This window comes from Carya illinoinensis, chromosome 8 (assembly GCF_018687715.1).
Source record: "Carya illinoinensis cultivar Pawnee chromosome 8, C.illinoinensisPawnee_v1, whole genome shotgun sequence".
Taxonomy (NCBI): Eukaryota; Viridiplantae; Streptophyta; class Magnoliopsida; order Fagales; family Juglandaceae; genus Carya; species Carya illinoinensis.
The window spans coordinates 26,150,222-26,170,777 of NC_056759.1; the positions used below are offsets into that span (position 1 = coordinate 26,150,222).

General features: G+C 38.2%; 1 pseudogene; it reads left to right on the forward strand.

Annotated features, from left to right (window-relative positions):
• Window positions 1-619: 619 nt before the first annotated feature.
• Window positions 620-13,655, forward strand: LOC122318945 (annotated as a pseudogene).
• Window positions 13,656-20,556: the final 6,901 nt, after the last annotated feature.

The following is a 20,556-nucleotide window of genomic DNA, read 5'->3' on the forward strand; positions in this document are numbered from 1 at the left end:
TTAGACTATTAAACTGTTTACTAGTCGTCATTTTAAATTGAATCCGGCCGCGAGCAACCTGCTCCGCATATTATTAGTATTTTCATTAAAAATATAACCAACCACAAGGGGCATATCCCCATTAATAGATAATAAATGATTGGACGCGACCTACGTAGACCGTTTGACCCATATAACTCAACAAAACAAAGTCATCAACCAATAGTTTCCAAGTCTTTGTTATCCCCAATTAATCAGAATTGACATAAAGTGAGTCATGATGCTAAACATATTAATTTCTTAAAAATAATAAATTTATTATACTTTTATAATTATTTAAAAATTTTATTTCAAATATAAAATTTAAAATAATTGAGAGACAATATATTCATATTTTTTTTATAGTAAAATAAATCCAAAAAAAAAGTAGTTATAGGTTTATTATTAATTTAAGTGTTATTGTATGTTTGTTTCTGTTTTTATTATAGAGTTATTTTATTTTTAAATTGGTGTGTAGAATATATTATTTTAAATAATGATAAATTTTAATTTTTAAATTAAATTATATGAAGTGTAAAATAAAATTTTTTAATATTTGAAAGGGTTCGAGAAAAACGGGAAATTTAAGAAAATTAGAAAGGGGAACCAACGTGATCAGTACGGGACACTCGCGATTTTCGCCTCCTTCTTCCTCCTTGGTGTGCGAACACTACAAACTTTCTCAGCTGCTTCCCAGCCAATTAAAATTCAAATATAAACACTTCGAATTGCTCCTCGTATTCCCACTCTCTATATATATATATGTCTGAATTATCTGTTCCAGAGATAGCTCTCTTATACTCTTTCTACAACAAAGACAACGTTCGACGACAGCCTGGCCCGTGAGTACTCGAAGCCATGTCTTCGGGTCCTTTTACTTCCGCTTGTTCATTTCTGCTATTGTTTCTGTTTTTGGGTTTGGGTTCTCGCATCTGTTACGGTTCCGGGTTCGGTTTCAACATCCACCACCGCTTCTCCGACCCGTTAAGGGAATTCTCCGCTTCGATGGCCTCCCGGAGAGAGGGAGCGTTGAATATTACGCCGCTATGTCACACCGAGACCGCTTGATTCGCGGCCGTCATCTCGCCGCCAGCAACAACCAGACGTCGCCCCGCACTTTTTTCAAAGGAAACAAAACTGCTAAGATCAACTCTCTGGGATTGTAAGTTCATTAATAGATGGGATTTCTTTTGTTCACTAGTATTGGGATCCCAACGCAATAAGTTTATTCCTTTTATGCCTATATATATATATATATGTGAAGCTATGCATATAGTTTTCATAGTCATTATCTGTTGGCGGAAAAGAGCCTGAGTTGCCAACCTGCTATTTCTTGTGACGGACGGAAGTTTGAGATTCTATTGCCTGGAATTCCAATATTTAAGAAGGAAAAATATAGTTGTAAGTACAATTGTACATTAATCTATGCAACAATGTGATGTGATTGGTCAAAAAGTAGATTTTATTGAAAACAGTGTTAATTTAAATTTTAAGTATGAATAAATCAGTATTGGTACATAAATTAATGCGCAATTGTGCTTGTATGTAGCAAAACTCATTTAAGAATCTCATTTAAATCATTGTCCGAAAACTTAGAGCTAAGGGGGAGTATTCATATAGTTACAACTATTTTAGAATTGATTTTACAATCAACCAATTCAATCTTGCCACTTCATTAAAAATAATTTTGATTTTACACAACTGTCTTTCATTTAAAAATAGAATTGTATAAGGGTAGTGAAAATTAGTTGTAAGTTTAGCCAGTATATATCTCAACGATAGAAATAGCTTCTCAACGCTTATGCTCAATGACAAAAATCTGGATTTTTCTTTTTTTTTTTTGTTTGAGTTATACCTCAATGTTTTTGTTTTTTAACCAAAAAACAATGACTGAAGGTGCTATGGGGATTCTTATTCGAGACAGTTTTCTGTTAACCAATTCTTCCAAATTAATGTTGTTGATGTTTCAGTTTGCACTATGCCAATGTTTCTGTGGGGACACCAAGTTTATCTTTTTGGGTGGCCTTAGACACAGGCAGTGATCTATTCTGGCTGCCATGCGATTGCAAGCCAGGAAGTTGCGTAACTGGCTTGCAGATGTCATCTGGAAGTGTATGTTATTAACTTTTAACTTCACTATTTATTTATTTTCTTGGAATCATGGATCTCTAGATTATATTGTTGCTTCTCTTCTAAAATGCGTATTGGGTGGGTCTGAACAAAATTTTTAAAACCATTTTGCACATTTATTATTCTAGAACAGTACTAATCGGTACGGGACACTTTGATATTTCGTTTCATCTTAAATCTTGGCCCATTTCAATTATCGGTCTGAAAGGTGCGACTTGCTACTACATTATATATTCAACGAAGTTATGGCAATTACTCCCCTCATTGTTGATTGAAGTCATGCTTAAAACTATCATCTAGACTTTCCATTACTACATATGTTGAATCTACCATGATAAATTTATTGAACATAGATTCTAGATGAAGGGGGAATCAACTCTAACTTTCAAATTATGCATTACAGCAAGAATGTGTGTTTTTTTGCTGAATAAATGTCAAGTTTTCCTTGACACCCGGCAAATTCTAACCAATGTGGAACCATATGATCTGACCCGCAAAATCTTACCTTTTTTACATTGAACTTATGTTTTCCGAATATTTGGTTGTTTTTGGATTGCCTGTGAAAGAAGCTTTCTTCAGGTCCTGAATTCTTCGATAATTACTCGATTTCTTTTATCAATCAGATAATAGACCTCAGCATCTACAGTCCTAGTAATTCATCAACAAGCAAAAATGTTTCCTGCAACAGCACTTTGTGCGGACAAACTACTCCATCATGCCCTTCAGCAAATGGTAACTGTCCTTATAACGTACCGTATCCTTCTAATAACACTTCATCAACTGGAATCCTTGTAGAGGATATTTTGCACTTAATTACAGATGATGATCAACGAAAAGCTGTTGAAGCACGGATTACTTTTGGGTACGTTCTTCATTGTTGAGGGAAAAATGAGCGTGTTGGCATATTCTTGTGAAAACCTGTGTAAAATGGTGTTGTAACAAGTGTTGTTGCGGAAGGATTGAAGTGGGCTTGAAGTGTGCTCATTATTGGTCAAAAGAAGCGACTTCGCTCGACCCTCGCTCGACAGAGCGCTCGAGCGAACTCAGGCAGATTCAACAGCTCGACCATCGCTCGACATACGGCTCGAGCAAACTCAGGCAGATTCAACCGCTCGACCATCGCTCGACATACAGCTCGAGCGAACTCAGGCAGATTCAACCGCTCGACCCTCGCTCGACACTGAGCTCAAGCGAACCCAGGCAGAGTGTGTCGCTCGACCCTCGCTCGACACTGAGCTCGAACGAACTCAGGCAGAGTCGACCGCTCGATACTCGCTCGACATGGCGCTCGAGCGAACTCAGGCAGATTTCGGCGCTCGACCTTCGCTCGACACTTCGCTCGAGCCAATGTTCCAGATCACTTACAATGTAGGGTTTTGAACGCCTCATTTGATGGGAACTATAAATAGAACATGTTAGCTTCTGTTCTATGTGTGGAGAATCAGAGCAAAAACCCTAAGGGCCTCCAAGAACATCTTAGAGCAATCTCTCCCCCATTTGATTGATTCTTTCTTGGAAAAACATTTCTCCACCACAACATACACAAAAATCAGCTTTTACTTGAGTCCATTGAAGTGGACATTTTTGTTGGCCGGAAGAGTCCGGAGCTGCCGTTGATGCAGAGATCGAGAGGTTCTCGTGGGAAGCTATAGGAAGGTCGGAGTTCCGACACTACATGCGTGTAGAGATCGAGTGGGTCACTCGTGGTGTTGCAAGCCAAGTTTAGCTACTACAAAGGTTTTGTGAGTGTTCTAAATTGGTTGTAACAAACTAAAGTTTCTATAGTGGATTTGAGGTGGTGTCTTACACCCGGAGTGGTTTTAGATTTTGAAGAGGTTCTTCAAATGAGTTTCCACTCCGTGAACAAAATCATGTGTTGATTATTTGTGTTATTTGTTTCATTTATTATCTGCTTGTTTGATTAATTTTCAAAAGGCCATAAAAATTAGATTACACCTATTCACCCCCCCTCTAGGTGTAGTGTTGTGTAGAACCACTGCTTTTTCAATTGGTATCAGAGCGGGTTCACTCTGCTAGGATTTAGTTCCTGAGTGTGATCCTGCTGTAGTGGTTTAAATGGATAGGTCTCAATCACTCACATCTCCACCATTTTTTGATGGAAGTAACTATGCGTATTGGAAGGTTCGAATGAGAGCTTTCCTTAAGTCTGTGGATGAACGAGTGTGGACCTCTGTAACAAAGGGATGGAAACAACCGGTTGTATTCATTGAGGGAGTCGAAACCCCTAAGGGTGTGGAAAATTACTCTAGGGATGAAGTCAACGAGTGTAGTTGGAACAACAGAGGCCTGAATGCGATATTCATGGCCGTGTCCCAGGAGGAGTTCAAGAGAATCTCCATGTGTGAAAATTGCAAAGAGGCATGGGACATTCTTGAGGTTACCCATGAAGGTACCAAGGCTGTAAAAAATTCTAAACTTCAAATGCTGACCACCAACTTTGAAGAACTTAGGATGAAGGATGATGAAACTTTTGATGGCTTCTATAGCAAACTTAATGATATTGTCAATTCCCGTTTTAATTTAGGGGATAGAATTCCTGAGGACAGAATTGTGAGAAAAGTCCTTAGATCTCTTCCTGAGAGGTTTCGTCCCAAAGTCACTGCTATAGAAGAAAGCAAAGACTTGGACAACATGAGAATTGAAGAGTTGGTGGGTTCCTTACAAACCTATGAACATACTCTTCCTATGGATAAGAAAAACAAGTCCATAGCCCTCAAAGCTATTAGAGAAGAGTCTGGTGAATCTTCTGACGAACTTGCCATGAGTGACAAGGAGATAGCATTTTATGCTAAAAAATTCAGGAAGATGTTTGCCCAGAAAAACCCAAGACAAGAGAAGAGAAGGTTCAAGGGTGTCAATGGAGGTTCTAGTTTAGAGAACCGAGAAGGGAGGTATAAGCGAGAAACTAGAGCTGTCAATGACAATATTCAGTGCCATGAATGTCATGGTTTTGGTCACATTCGACTTGAGTGTGCGAATTACAAAAAGGCCAAAGAGAAAGCTAATGCTGCTTCATTGACTGAAAGTGAGTCTGAGTCAAGTGACTCACAAGAGAGTTCTCCCAGGAAGAAAAATTTCAACTACATGGCTTTCACTTCCTCTGTTGCAGGAAAAAGTCATAACAATGAATCTGTGGTTGAAATTGAGAGTGTTTCTGAAAATGAATCCGGGGATGAAGATGACTTGCAGGAAATCTATGAGAAGTTGTATAAGGAATGTGTAAAATTGAGGAAACTCAATAAAGCACATATTGAGGAAATAGATTTGTGCAAAAGAGAAAATGAAGGACTTCAGGGCAAACTAAGAGAAGCCATTGGTCTAACAGATGAGTTGCAAAAGAGGAATGTGACTTTGGAAGATAAAGTAACAACTCATGAAAATGAGCTAACTTTGTTAAATACTAAGTTGCAGAAATTCTCCATTGGGACAAACCAGCTTGACAAAATCCTAAGTTTAGGAAAGTCCTCTAGTGATAAAAGTGGTTTAGGCTATTTTGAAGAGAATCCTGATGCTCCTTCAAGCTCAAAAGCCTTCGGTAAAAATGTGAGAACCACAGTGTTTGTTCCTGAAATGACTGAGAAAAGGAAGGCTCATCCATCTGAAAAGGGTAAGAAGCCTGTGCAAGTGCAAAAGTCTGTTCCTCCTCCCAAAAGACAAGGAGCTCGCAACATGAGCCCCATATGTCATCATTGTGGGAAGCTAGGCCATATTAGACCAAACTGTTTTAAATTAATGAGTCACTTTGTGCATGCTCCTGCATTTGTTAATAGTAGAACTGCTTATCCTTCTGGAAGGGGTAAGAATTACATGAATGACTCTAAGAATGTCTCAACCTTCTTGAGACAAAGAGCTCACAAAGCAAGCCCCGTGTGTCATCATTGTGGTAAGATTGGTCACATCCGACCAAACTGTTTTGAGCTTAAGAGGCACACCAAGAGAATTGAAAAGCCCTTCTCAAGAAAATGGATACCAAGGTGGATCATCCAAAAGGGAAAGACGCGAGCCACACATGGTTTTGGTGCTGTAGACTGACAGGCATGCATTACATACATTACATGCATTTTTGTTTTATTTTGTTGTTGTTTATTTTTCTTGTTTGTTGTTGTCTAGTTTATTTGTCTTTGATTGCTGCCCCTACATGCACTCCATGATTGCGCTATATAATAGTGGGGTTGTTAATTCTAAAATCTTGGTGCATGTATCTTTTGAGATTTGTATCATATATCTATGTTTTACAAAGGTTTGGAACATGAGTATCTCGTGTAATCTGTGACTGGCAGCACACACTTCACTCCAAACTCAGTCAATTGGCATTTCACCACTTGTGAGTTTATTGGGGAGGCAATCAAAAGTGGTAGGAAGCTCTATCTTCATACAGAATTGACCACGGGCTAGATGACCTCATCATGGTTCGCTTGTGCAAAAATATGGTATCTCAAACAGAAAAGAAAAAGTGAAGTTATTATATATATATAAAAAAAAAAAAAAAAAAAAAAAAAAAAAAGGAGGGTGAAAAACAGAATAAGTTTTCTGTTTTCTTGAACATACTGAGACAAGTATTTAAACAGAACGATTCAGGTCCTAGCAGCATTAGGTTTGACTTTCTGTGTCTTGAATGAGCTTCCCAAGCACCTATGGTTTCATGTTCAGCCCAACCCCACTCACGCCTTACGGTTGAAATTTCTTGATTGAGCAAGGACCGCTTTAAACACGCACGTCTATATTACTTGTGATACTTGGTTTTAAACTGCGTATTTTATGGGAATATGATGCTTCTCTACATTTGATATGTACTCTTGGTGTGAAAATTGACATTCCCAGTATTTGTCCAAGTCATGTGAGTGTTGTGTGCCTCAAAACTGGGCAAAATGTGTTTTTCTGGAGGTCTCGCTCGACACTCGCTCGACCCCGCTCGAGCGACAACCGCTCGACAGCCGCTCGAGGGTTTTAAGTTCGCTCGAGCGAACGCCTGGTATAAAAACCCAGCGCCGCTCGAGCCGCTCGAGCACAGTGGCATCTTTCTCCCTCCCGTGCGATTTTCTTCCTCCTTTTCTCAAATTTCTTCGTTTAAACAAGTGTTTTTCTTCCGAAATCATCTTCAAACCAAGGTAAATCCTTTTCTCTCTTGTATTTTCGTGATTTGATGCTTTTATTTTAGGGTTTTTCCGTGTGTTGTTATGCATTTGGGTTTCGGATTGGGTGTTTGAGAGTCTTTCTTCGATTGTTTTTCTTTTATCTTGTTTTATTGAGGCTATTGTATAGCCATTGTTGGATTGGTTGTATTTAGGAGGTTTTTGAAACTCCCATGGGTCTATACCCGAGTTTCTCACTTGGATGCACTCCAAGTGTTCGATAAAATGCCTCAATGAAGTGTGTTTTTGGTTTTTCATCATGCATTGGCATAGCATTGCTCCCATATCTATTTCATGTCTATCCTAGGTTTGAGACATCGTTTAACTAGGATTGCATTATGTTTTGAAGGTGTTTTGGTTTAGAATTGGCATTGGTTTGCACATGGGTCATGCATGAGGTTTGGCTTTCGCTTGCCAATGGGTTGGAATTGGCTTGTAAATGGCTTGGCATTGTCATTGCATAAGAGTCATGCAAATGGGTTGGCATTAGCTTGTAAATGGCTTGAGTTGTCATTGCATATGTGTCATGAATGTGGTTGGCATTAGCATGCATGTTGGTCTTTCACATGAGTAGGCATTAGCATGCATATGGGACACTTTGACCTAGGCATTTGTTATTGTTTTGAAAAATGAGGAGTGACATCGGGCATGCACCGAGTCTTGCATTGTTAGTTGGCATTGTTGCGTCAGCATGCATGCATCCATCACGTCTTTGCATTGCCTTAGCCTTGTCTAACGTCTTTGACTCTGTCTATAGCCGACACCATGTCTCGACGTGTTCGTCCTCGCCAAAACCCTCCTGCACCCGTTCAAGCCCAATTCCATAGTGCCCGAGCCCAAGAGTTATACTCTCAGAACTTCTCGCATCGTACTCCCATAGTCGAGCGTGAAGTGACATTAGGTGAGCTTACCGAGACTATAATTCCCCGTATTTTTGAGTCTCGTCAGTGGCAGGCATTGACCACTGGTCATCCCACTCCTTCTGTGGAGTTGGTTAGCGAGTTTTACTCCAATATTCATGACATATCTGTTAATGACTCATTTGAAGTCAGTCTCAGGAATGTTGTTTTCCGAGTCACTCCGGGCATGATAGCGACTCTGCTAAATGCCCCTCGTGAGCTCTATCCTGAGTTTCCCTACTCACAGACATCTCCTCCAAGTCCACAAGTCATTGCTACTTGTCTTTGTGGCCGACCTAGTAGTTGGGAAGGGACAACCCCTATTTCAACTGCTCATTTTACCCCCGATCACCTCATTCTTAGTAGGATTGTTCTTACGAACTTAGATCCTACTGGTCATAATAGTGATGTGGGTCTTGACCGTGCCCGTCTGCTGTATGCCTTGATCAATGGTGTCTCCATTGATCTAGGAAGTCTTTTGTGTCGGGTTATTGTTGAGGCGTATCGGTCCTCCAAAACACGGACTGGTTTGCCTTTACCGTGTTTAATCACCCGAATAGCTCTCTCCCAATCTGTTGCTTTCCATCCTCAGGAGCCGAGAATTGCCCTTAAGGCTCCTATTGGTTGTAGGACGGTCCAGTTGAGTCGTGCTCACACAACTCCACAGCCTATCCGTGTTGAGCACCCTCCCGCTCCCTCCTCTCAGCCTTCGAGCTCTCGACCATCTAGTTCTCAGCCGTCTACCTCGGCCCCATCCAGCTCTCAGCCATCTTCCTCAGCCCCCGGTTCGTCGGAGCCCAGTCTTCAGCAGGTACTTGAGTATCTAGCTCGACTTGACGCCCGGTTCGACAGCCTTGAGGTGAAAGTTGACAACCTGCAACAACTTGTGACTCAGCGCTTCAATGACATCGAGAGGCAGCTCAATGAGGATGATGAGGATACCGATGGTGATGATTGAGACCCTTGGCCTCTTGTGACAAAAAGGGGGAGATTGATTGTTGAGGGGGAGATATTGTTGAGGGGGAGTAGTACAGTATTAACTCAGGGGGAGTGTTACTTGTACTAACACATTTTTTTTTTGTTTTGGGGGAACAACAGCTTTTGGTTATGCCTGTTGATTTATATCTCTTGTTAGCTGCTGATTGTTTGACTAATGTTTCTTGAACTCAATCTATGATTTGTTGTTTAATGAAATATTTCTCTTCTAAAATCTGTACTTGACATGAATTATGATTTGAGAATTGCAAATACGTTTTTGTGCATATGTGAATGGGTATGTTTAACCGTTTGCTAAGCGTGTGCAGAAATTTTTCAACATGTTCAAGAATATGGATCTAATTGGGTGTGCTAGGATTAGGTCATATGTATAGGTTAGAGGTTTTGTCACAGAAATGCCAAAGGGGGAGATTGTTGAGGGAAAAATGAGCGTGTTGGCATATTCTTGTGAAAACCTGTGTAAAATGGTGTTGTAACAAGTGTTGTTGCGGAAGGATTGAAGTGGGCTTGAAGTGTGCTCATTATTGGTCAAAAGAAGCGACTTCGCTCGACCCTCGCTCGACAGAGCGCTCGAGCGAACTCAGGCAGATTCAACAGCTCGACCATCGCTCGACATACGGCTCGAGCGAACTCAGGCAGATTCAACCGCTCGACCATCGCTCGACATACAGCTCGAGCGAACTCAGGCAGATTCAACCGCTCGACCCTCGCTCGACACTGAGCTCAAGCGAACCCAGGCAGAGTGTGTCGCTCGACCCTCGCTCGACACTGAGCTCGAACGAACTCAGGCAGAGTCGACCGCTCGATACTCGCTCGACATGGCGCTCGAGCGAACTCAGGCAGATTTCGGCGCTCGACCTTCGCTCGACACTTCGCTCGAGCCAATGTTCCAGATCACTTACAATGTAGGGTTTTGAACGCCTCATTTGATGGGAACTATAAATAGAACATGTTAGCTTCTGTTCTATGTGTGGAGAATCAGAGCAAAAACCCTAAGGGCCTCCAAGAACATCTTAGAGCAATCTCTCCCCCATTTGATTGATTCTTTCTTGGAAAAACATTTCTCCACCACAACATACACAAAAATCAGCTTTTACTTGAGTCCATTGAAGTGGACATTTTTGTTGGCCGGAAGAGTCCGGAGCTGCCGTTGATGCAGAGATCGAGAGGTTCTCGTGGGAAGCTATAGGAAGGTCGGAGTTCCGACACTACATGCGTGTAGAGATCGAGTGGGTCACTCGTGGTGTTGCAAACCAAGTTTAGCTACTACAAAGGTTTTGTGAGTGTTCTAAATTGGTTGTAACAAACTAAAGTTTCTATAGTGGATTTGAGGTGGTGTCTTACACCCGGAGTGGTTTTAGATTTTGAAGAGGTTCTTCAAATGAGTTTCCACTCCGTGAACAAAATCATGTGTTGATTATTTGTGTTATTTGTTTCATTTATTATCTGCTTGTTTGATTAATTTTCAAAAGGCCATAAAAATTAGATTACACCTATTCACCCCCCCTCTAGGTGTAGTGTTGTGTAGAACCACTGCTTTTTCACATATATTGTAATTAAAAGAAAGATAATTCTAGTTACGTATGCTACAAGGGATAAACTATAGATAATTATAAAATTTGGAAAAAAAATTATAAAAAGAGATAATGATAGGTGAAGAATAAACTAAGACGTTTTGGGTTTTCTGAATAATGTATAACAGTAAATTATATTAAAAGGCTTTAAGTAGCACATAAATAACATAATGTGTAGCTAGCTACCCAATCAAACGTAGATTTTTTTATTAAATATATTTCATTAAAATAATTATAAACTTTAAAAGAGATATAATCTGATATAATATTAAATTTATAATTTTCTTCCAATTAAATATATAGTAAGAAAATTATTTTTTTCTTCAAATTCTTAAAAACAATTTCTTGAAGACCGAAATCTAATTTAATGATGACAAAAGTGGTACATTTAAAAAATTATGGATATGGATGATGATGAATTTGGAGTCTTGCGTGGCCTTTCTCTTTTAAGTAGGAATGCTAATTTATGAGGCTTGTCAAGTAGTTGTATTGCCTCGATTTTAATGATTAACTAGAAATCTTTCTTCATATAAGAAGAGAAAATGTGAAAAATTAAAAAGAATATCAACATCAACTCTTTTATCTGACTCTTGTATAACAGGAAATTTTACCTGGTGGTCGGATCTTTTCAGGAATTTTCATTTCTTTATGGGCCTCTTGTTATAACTTATCTTACATTTTACTCATTTGCAGTTGTGGTCAAAATCAGACTGGTAGCTTTTGGAGGGTGCAGCACCAAACGGTCTATTTGGGCTTGGCATTGGGAATATATCTGTTCCCAGCACCTTAGCAAGAAATGGGCGAGCTTCAAATTCTTTTGCCTTGTGTTTTGGACGTGATGGGTTTGGTAGAATCAGTTTTGGAAATAATGGCAGCTCAGACCAAAGTGAAACACCATTCAATATTAGGCAATCACTGTAAGTTGTCACTAATTGATATTTCAAATACTGTTGGGAAAATTCATTTAGTTTGGCAAGACAAGAAGACGTCTCTTTGATCTGAATCCCATGCTAATATTGATTTCCCTCGGGAACTTGTTATCAGTCAAACTTATAACATCAGCATCACTCAAATAACCGTGGGAAAAAATTTTTCTAAGCTGGAGTTCAGTGCAATCTTTGACTCTGGTTCATCGTTTACTAGCCTAAGGGACCCAGCTTATACTTTTATTTCTAAGAGTGTAAGTTCTTCAAATGCCACTGTTTCGTAATATTATTGGGAGTTTCGTTTCTATAATATATGAGATGATCTGTAATATATGCTGTTTTACAGTTCAATTCCCAGATCCAAGAGAAACGGCATAGATCTGATCCCCAGATGCCCTTTGAATACTGTTATTACTTGAGGTCATCTATACCTGGAGAAAACCCTATTCCTATTCTGTATTAGTTGCCCTTTCAACTCTGAGGCACTGACTTCCAATTCATATGCAGGGAAAATCAAACCAGTTATGTAATTCCTGATGTGAATCTGACCATGAAAGGGGGAGGCAGATATTCTCTCAATAATCCAACTGTAATTGTCACTACCAAGGTGTGGTCTCACTTCCAAAACTTTAATTTCCTATATATTCCTCCTTGAGTTGTGCTAAAATTTAATGTTGTGATCTCCAGGGTGGTGAACTTTTGTATTGTCTGGGTCTTCACAAAAGCAAAGTTAATATAGACATCATAGGACGTGAGTATCTATTTATCAGTAACTTTTCTTATTGCCTGAGCAAGAACTTCGCTTATTTTACCTTTTTGTACATGTGTAGCATTCTCATGATCACGTTTTTCTGTCAGTTTGGAATTTCGATTTTGTGCATGCATTCCTTTATAGAAATATTCTATTTTGTGGAAATTGACATTCCATGATGGTTAAAATGCCAAAAAACTTCTTCAGATTCCCCAGTTTGGAGAGATGAAGTTTATATAGTAAGATGGCATCAATGCAAGGGTTCATATTTCAGGAGGTTTGCCAGTGTTGGCTATGCTCTTTTCATCAGTCATTGTTATATTTGAATGTCAAATTATCTCAACTCACCTCAAATTATCTCAACCTATTTTATACATTCAAACATATCTCAATGTGACCCACAAAATATTACTATTTAAGGATAAACTCAGATCATCTGAGATCACCTTAACATTCAAACGTAACCCTTTAATCATTGCATCATTGAACAACCATGAATTTCAGCAAGATCACCTGGATTTCCCTGCCCCCATATATCAACGAAAGTCATTTTGTATGCTTATATATTTGAATTGATAAATGGCCACTTACTCTATGAATTTATTTATTTTCATCCAGAAAACTTCATGACTGGCTATCGCATTGTTTTTGATCGCGAGAGGATGGTATTGGGTTGGAAGGATTCTAACTGCGAGTGTGATTCCTTTATCTTTTTCTTAGTGCACATTTCTCTTCTTTTGGTGAATTGTTTTAGTGATTCTAGTGAGACTTGTTGTCACCAGGTTACAATGATTAGACCTCAAACAACGTACCTATTAGCCCATCACAACTTCTGGCTGTCTCCCTTGCTCTTCCTGTCGACCCGTAAGCCACGGGAAGAATGGGAAACAATTCTCAAACAATTGTGGCAACACCATCATTTGGATTTAGGAGGAAATAGTGCTCTGTGCAGCATTTTGTGGGGTGTCCAAAGTTGTAGTTATTTTAATTGTACGGGTTGTTAGTGTCATTTTATGTTTTAAGAGTGTCAATTGGGTGTTGAATAAGTCCTAGGCCACAAAGAGACGTGGATTACTGTTAAAGTCCATGTTTAAGTCCACTTACTTTGTGTTGCTTTTATTTTGGAAAGTCTCTAATTATTTCCGCTATTTATAGCACCAGTATGTTAATGAAATGGGCATCTTTTCATCCAGAAAATTATTGAGTAATTTGGAGGTCTATGGCGTGTCGAATGTTCCATTCTTTAGTTACTATTGTTACTGTGTTCATTTCACGTGGTATCAGAGCCATGTTCCTACGACATGGCAGAAGGAACTCACAATGCTTAATTAACAGAGGCTGTAGCCAACCTAAGAGGGGAAACTTTCTAAGGGAAGAATAGTGTAGGTAGCAAGCATTAATGGAGAATGTGCTACAGCAAGTCAGTAATCTAAATGTGCTACAGCTTAGTGCATCTAGCAACTAAGTCTAATTCAGGGGAAGGATCATAAGGAGAAAATTACTTGAAGATGAGTCCCAACCCTCTCTTTGAATGGATAAGGTGGAATTCAAGCAAGAACACTTTGCTTGGATTTTTTGCATTTTGATGGAGGCGATCCCAACGATTGGATCCTGAAAGCAAACTAGTTCTTTACATATTGCCAAACCCCATATCATCACAAGTTACAAATTGCCTCGTTTCACATGGAGGGGAAGGCACTATCCTGGTATACTTGGTTGATGGAGTCTAGTCTAGTGACAAGTTCGGAGGATTTTGTAGTAGCCCTGTGAACTCGGTTTGGGCCTTTGGCGAATGAAGATCCCATGGGATCATTCACTAAGCTATGACAAACAGGTAGTATGGAAGAGTATCAAACTAATTTCGAGATTCTGTCCGACAAAATTACAGGTGTTAGTGAAGAATTTCAAATTAGCAATTTTATAAGTGGGCTAAGAGATTAGCTACGAATTATAGTTACCATGTTCGAGCTTGACACTCTCAGCAGATTTTGGATTGGCAAGACTACAAGAGGAAGAAGTGTGGAGAAGGAATCAGGGTTACCGCCCCACTAATTCACAACTCACTCCTTACACTACAACTCCCAAAACACTAGCACCTCAACTCCCTCCCCCTAACCCCATATTAAGATTACCAGCCCTACCTCAACCACCCAAACCCAACATCCACTACCTAGAAAACCGACATGCCCCATCAAACCTATTACACCCAACCATATGCAAGAAAGAAGGGAGAAAGGATTATGTTATTACTGTGATGAGAAGTACCAACCTAGGCATAGATGTAGTCATCCGCATGAAGAGGAAGAAGGAGAGGGAGGTTCCACCATCATTATACCATCTAGAGCAGATGGTGAACAAGGAGAGCAGCAGAGAAAATAATTAGGTATTTCTTTACATGCCATTACTAGAGCACCTTCCCCAAAAACCATAAGGTTGATGGGTAAACTGAACCAACATTCTATCATCATACTTATTGACAAAAGGGCCACACACAGCTTCATTGATCCAAATGTAGCAAGGAGAGCAAGGCTACCAGTGGAGGAAAGCCACATGGTAGTCAAAGTTGTTAATAGGGCCACACTTCCTCGCCAAGGTTTCTGAAAGGCAATATTTCTCACTTTACGAAATCTTCAATTTATGGCCAGTCTTTATATCCTAACTTTAAGAGGGTGTGATATAGTGTTGTGTGTGGATTGGTTGCATGGTTTGGGTACCATACAATGGAATTTTTCAGATCTCACTATGCAATTTTCCATTATAAGTGGGAAAAGATTGCAGTTGCAGAGGCTAAAACCACCTAGAATTACTTTGGAGGAAGACAGTCACATTAGCAAATTCACTAGAATGGAAGGAATGGGAGTTTGGCTACAATTAATAGAGGCAGACAAACCCAAGGTATAGGTTCCTGTGAATCCAGCCATACAATCCATTCTGGATGAATTCTAGGAGGTGTTTGCTAAACCTACTGGATTACCTCCACCAAGGAGTCATGACCACGGCATTTAGTTGCAAGAGAAAGCCAAACCTACTTGTGTAAGGCCATATCTATATCCTTAATACCCGAAGGAGGAAATCAAGAAGTTAGTACATGAAATGTTAAAGGCATGTATCATTTAACCAAGCCAAAGTATGTATTCATCACCTATCTTACTAGTAAGTAAAGCTGATGGAAGCTGGCGCATGTATGTGGATTATCGTGCCCTCAATAAAGAAACAATCAAAGATAAGTATCCCATTCCAAATATTGATGAATTATTGGATGAATTACATGGTGTTGAGTTGTTTTCCAAACTTGATTTACGATCGGGCTATTATCAAATCAGAATGAAATCTGAAAATGTACCCAAAACTACCTTTTGCATACATGAGGGGCATTATGAATTTTTTGTAATGCCCTTCAAGCTTACCAATGCACCATCAACATTTCAAAGGTTGACGAATGAAATTTTCAAGCCATATATCAGAAAGTTTGTGCTAGTATTTTTTGATGATATTCTCATATATAGTAATAATTTAGATGATCACTTGGGGCATTTAAGAATTGTTTTGTGTATTCTACAAAAACACTAGCTATATGCCAAGTAATCTAAATGTATATTTGGTTCCGAAGAGGTTGAATACCTTGGGCATTTGATATCAAAATGAGTAAAAGCAGATCCTAAGAAGATTTCTGCCATGCTGGATTGCCAATCCCTAGAACTTCCAAATAATTGAGGGGCTTCCTAGGACTCACTGGCTATTACAGAAAATTTGTGCAGGGATATAGAGGGATTGCAACTCCATTAACTCTTAAGGAAGAATGCATTCTACTGGACAGAGGAGGCCACACAAGCCTTCGACTCCCTCAAGTCAGCAATGGTTTAACCTCCAGTCTTGGGGTTACCAAACTTTTCTAAGGTCTTTATTATTGAATGTGAAGCTTCAGGTGAAGGGATAGGGGCAGTTCTTATGCAAGAAGGCAAACCCTTGGCTTATCTCAATCAGGGACTTAAGGGAAAAAACTTGTTTCTCTCAACATATGAAAAGGAACTGTTAGCACTAGTAACAGATCTAGTTACGATCATTCAAATATTTTATAGATACCTAAAAAATCATGCGAATCATTATTTTTGTTCAATCAAAAGTTTAAATGAAAATGTGTCATGGTTACTTGACCCAATATATGCCTCTTAGGGATAAGAGCATTAACCACTTGGCCACCAAACGGGGTTGTGTCATTGGGTGAATTAAAAATATTTTTAATGTGTTCGCTATAAATTGAGAAGCCGTGACTTCTCATAAATGCTCTTTTATTTTAGTTGTGACTTTTTACAAGTAACCTTTTATATTATATTAGTTGTGACTTTTCCCAAGTGTTGTTTTGTTTTAGTCATGACTTTTGACAAGTATCATTTCATTCTATATAAATAGGGAACTCCATACATGAATTTAGACTTCAAACTCTCTAGAAAATTAAAAAAACACTCCCTCCTTCAGTTTGCCTTCCTTTTTTTGGGTTTTGGCTATTTTATATTGGGTTTGAGGATCTCCTTTTGTGTACACTAAAAAAAAAATTAACGGGAACCGATGTTGTTGTATCTTGGGAGTAGACTGCTAAGAAGCCTAGTGCATATTTAGATATAAAGCCAACATAATCTACTCTAAGAAAAGCATTCTTCACAACGTGCCTCAACATCGAGTTTTCTCTTTCTAATTTGTTCTTGCCAGTTTTAATTTAATCTCTAGTTTACCAAGCGTTTACACATATCTTGTTATTATTCATATTTTCCCCACATTCTTAGAGTAGAGATTCTCTTTGTTAAACTAGATGTGTAGTGTTAATTATTTGGTTGTCACTATGGCTTCTACTGAACCTATTGCACCCAAGAAATTAGGAGGAATCAATTTTAAACATTAGCAATAAAAGACGAAAATCTTTCTAACAATACTTGGATTATATTTTGTTATTCAAAATGATCAGTCTTTTTATGACTTACATGAAGCCGTACGTACTGTTGAATTGCAAACCTACAAAGAAAAAAGATCATTTGTGTAAATGTATGATTCTAAATCATTTAAGTGTTACATTTTTTTATGTTTACCAACACATTAAATCTGTCGAATAGATTTGGAATGCTCTTGATAAGAAATGTGGTGTATAAGATGCCAGAATGGATAAGTATACCACAAGCCATTTTCTTACTTTAAGAGGGATGATTTCAAATACATGGTAGAGCAAGCACATGACTGAACTATCTTTTACCATGAATTGGGCAGATGGGGAATGGGTATTACCGAGTGTCTCCAAGTTGCTTTTATAATAGACAATTTGCCTCCTTCGTGAAAAGATTTTGGCCTTTAAATATAAGACTGAAGATATGACCATGTAAACATTAATCTCTACCATTAGGATTGAAGAACATCACTTGAAAAATGATCATATCCCATTGTTGATTTCTGATTTTTAGTCTAAAGCAAATATTGTAGAAGGTCATAGAACACATAGAAACCCATTACACCAGAAGTCCAAAGTCAATAACGGTAAAACTAGCTATGGGCACAATTTGTGACCAAAGTCCTATATTGACAAGAATGATAAAAAACCCGTTTGTTTTAATTGTCACAAACTGGGTCACTTGGCCAAAAATTGTTGCTATAAGAAGATGAAAATCCAAGGCAATGAACAGCTAAGATTGCCTAACCCACATTCTCATATGGTGCTTTCCAAGATCGACTTCATTGTAACTAATGAACAATATGTAACCATACATCCCCAAGTTTATCTGGCTTGTAGTGTTACTGATTGGATAGTAGTCACAGGAGTCAATGTACATGTCACTTCTAACTAAAATATTTTTTCATCGTATCAAGATTCAAGCAACATGAAAGTGACGATAGGTAACTCCACATCTGCACAAGTACTTGAAGTAGGAAAATTTAAATTTAAACTAGCGTCTGGAAGCACCCTTCTAGTAGAATAAGTATTTTACATGCCAGAATAAACCTAATTAGTTGATGTTTACTTAGTGTTTCACTACACATTGTTATCAATCCAATAATGTTATTGTAACAAAATATGGGTCATGTGTGGGGTAAGATTATGTGAGTGATGATTTGTTTATAATAAATGCTCAAACCTGCTTTGTTAATTACCATAATATTAAAAGAATGATGGATTTAGAGATTATTCCTAAAGTTCTTGTTGATCTGGATGAAAAATATTTGATATGTATTCAATCAAAACAACCAAGAAAATCATTTAAATTAGATTTAAGAAATAGGTCATTACTTGAATTAATTCGTAGTGATGGTTGCTATTTAAAGAGTGTATCTTTTAAAGCTGGACTGGTTGCATTACACAAAGAATGGGTGTTGATTATTTTGATACATATTTTCATGGTACTAGAAGAACCACAATTTGTATTCTAATTGCTCTAGATGTGATCCATAAACTTGAAGTCCACCAAATGATAAAAAAAAAGACCGTCTTTCTTAATGATGATCTAGAAGAAAATATATACATGGATCAACCATAGAGTTTTGTGGTTCCGGGACAAGAAAGGAAAATTTGTAAACTTATTAAAGAGATGCTTGGAAAATGAGATGAGATGAGAAATCTGTGAATAATAGTGAAATTGTTTAAATTAAAATGTTTTATTGGATTTTAGGAAAAGAAAGGGAAAATTTTGAATAAAAATATTATATGACGTCATTTTGGGGTTTTCCAAAACAACGTCGTCTTGAATATAAACTATATAATGGAAGTTGAAACAAAAACCCTAAATCAAATCCTCTCTTCTCTCTATCCTACCACCGTTCTCTCTGAATCTCATTTTTCCCTCCTCCTCTTCTCCTCCACCTTTTCTTCTTGAAGGCTAAATCTCGTGAGTTGTAATTGTGAGACAATGACACGGTGTTTCAAACACCCACGAGCCATAAGCCACAATGTGGCCGTGGGTCTGAGGCCACAAATGGTCGTGGGTTTTGCATAGAGACCCACAACTATTTGATGCAAAACCCACAACCATTTATGGTCGTGGTTCTTTGCTCTAACCCATGGCCACACCGTTGTATTACCAAAATAGTTGTGATTTTTTTAAGTCATTTTTTTCAATACGTGTTTGTTACTGTTGGATGATGGATCTGTAGATTTTATGCATCTGTGGCTTTGTTTTTTTTTTTTTTTTTTGGGTTAGTTTTGATTTTTTTTTTTTTTTTTTTGTTATTTCTTGGTTGGTTTTCCATTTTTACTTTTAAATTTGAAGTTTTCATTATGGGTGGACACTGAATGGGGAGGCAAACAGACCAAGGGGCCAATCCCCCTAGGAGCCAGATGGGGGGCCCTGCCCATGTGGTGCAAGGCCAGATTCTAAGGCGCAAAATCCCTCCTTTGCCCATGCAGTGAGATGGGATGTGTTCCTAAACAACCCATAAATCTCTCTTTTGTTTAAAACAAGCCCCTAAACAATGGCATCATAAATCTAATGAAATAATTTATTTTATGATTTTAAGATAAGTAAACGTGATAAATGTTTAACACTAAAATTGTTGATGGTCCATTTGCAACTCTATTTCTTTACGTTGATGATATTCTCATCATTGGTACCAATATACATATTGTTCTTGATGTTAAAACTTTTCTATCTAAGAACTTTGACATGAAAGATATAGGAGATGCAAATATAATTCTTGGCATTAAATTAATGAGATATCGTGATGGTACTATCATAAATCAATCTCATTATATTGAAACGATTTTTAAGAAGTTTGAGAGATTTGATTGCAAACCTATTAGTATTCCTCTTGATCCTTATTTGCATGTAAGTAAGAATCTTAAAGATCATGTGTCATGACTAAGATATTCCCATATTATTGGTACCTTGTTGTAGATTGTTAATCTACTAAACCTGATATTTCATATGTTGTGAGTAGACGTAGCAAATTCACTAGTAGGTCTGATGATTCTTATTGGAAGACATTGTACATAATTCTTAGATATTTGAGATCAACCATGACATATGATATCCATTCTGATGCCCCCAAATTTCACTTGGGATCTTATGAAACGTTGAGACCTGCAACACAAGGTTACTTGCCCTCATCCATGATATATAAGATGCAATGATCCCA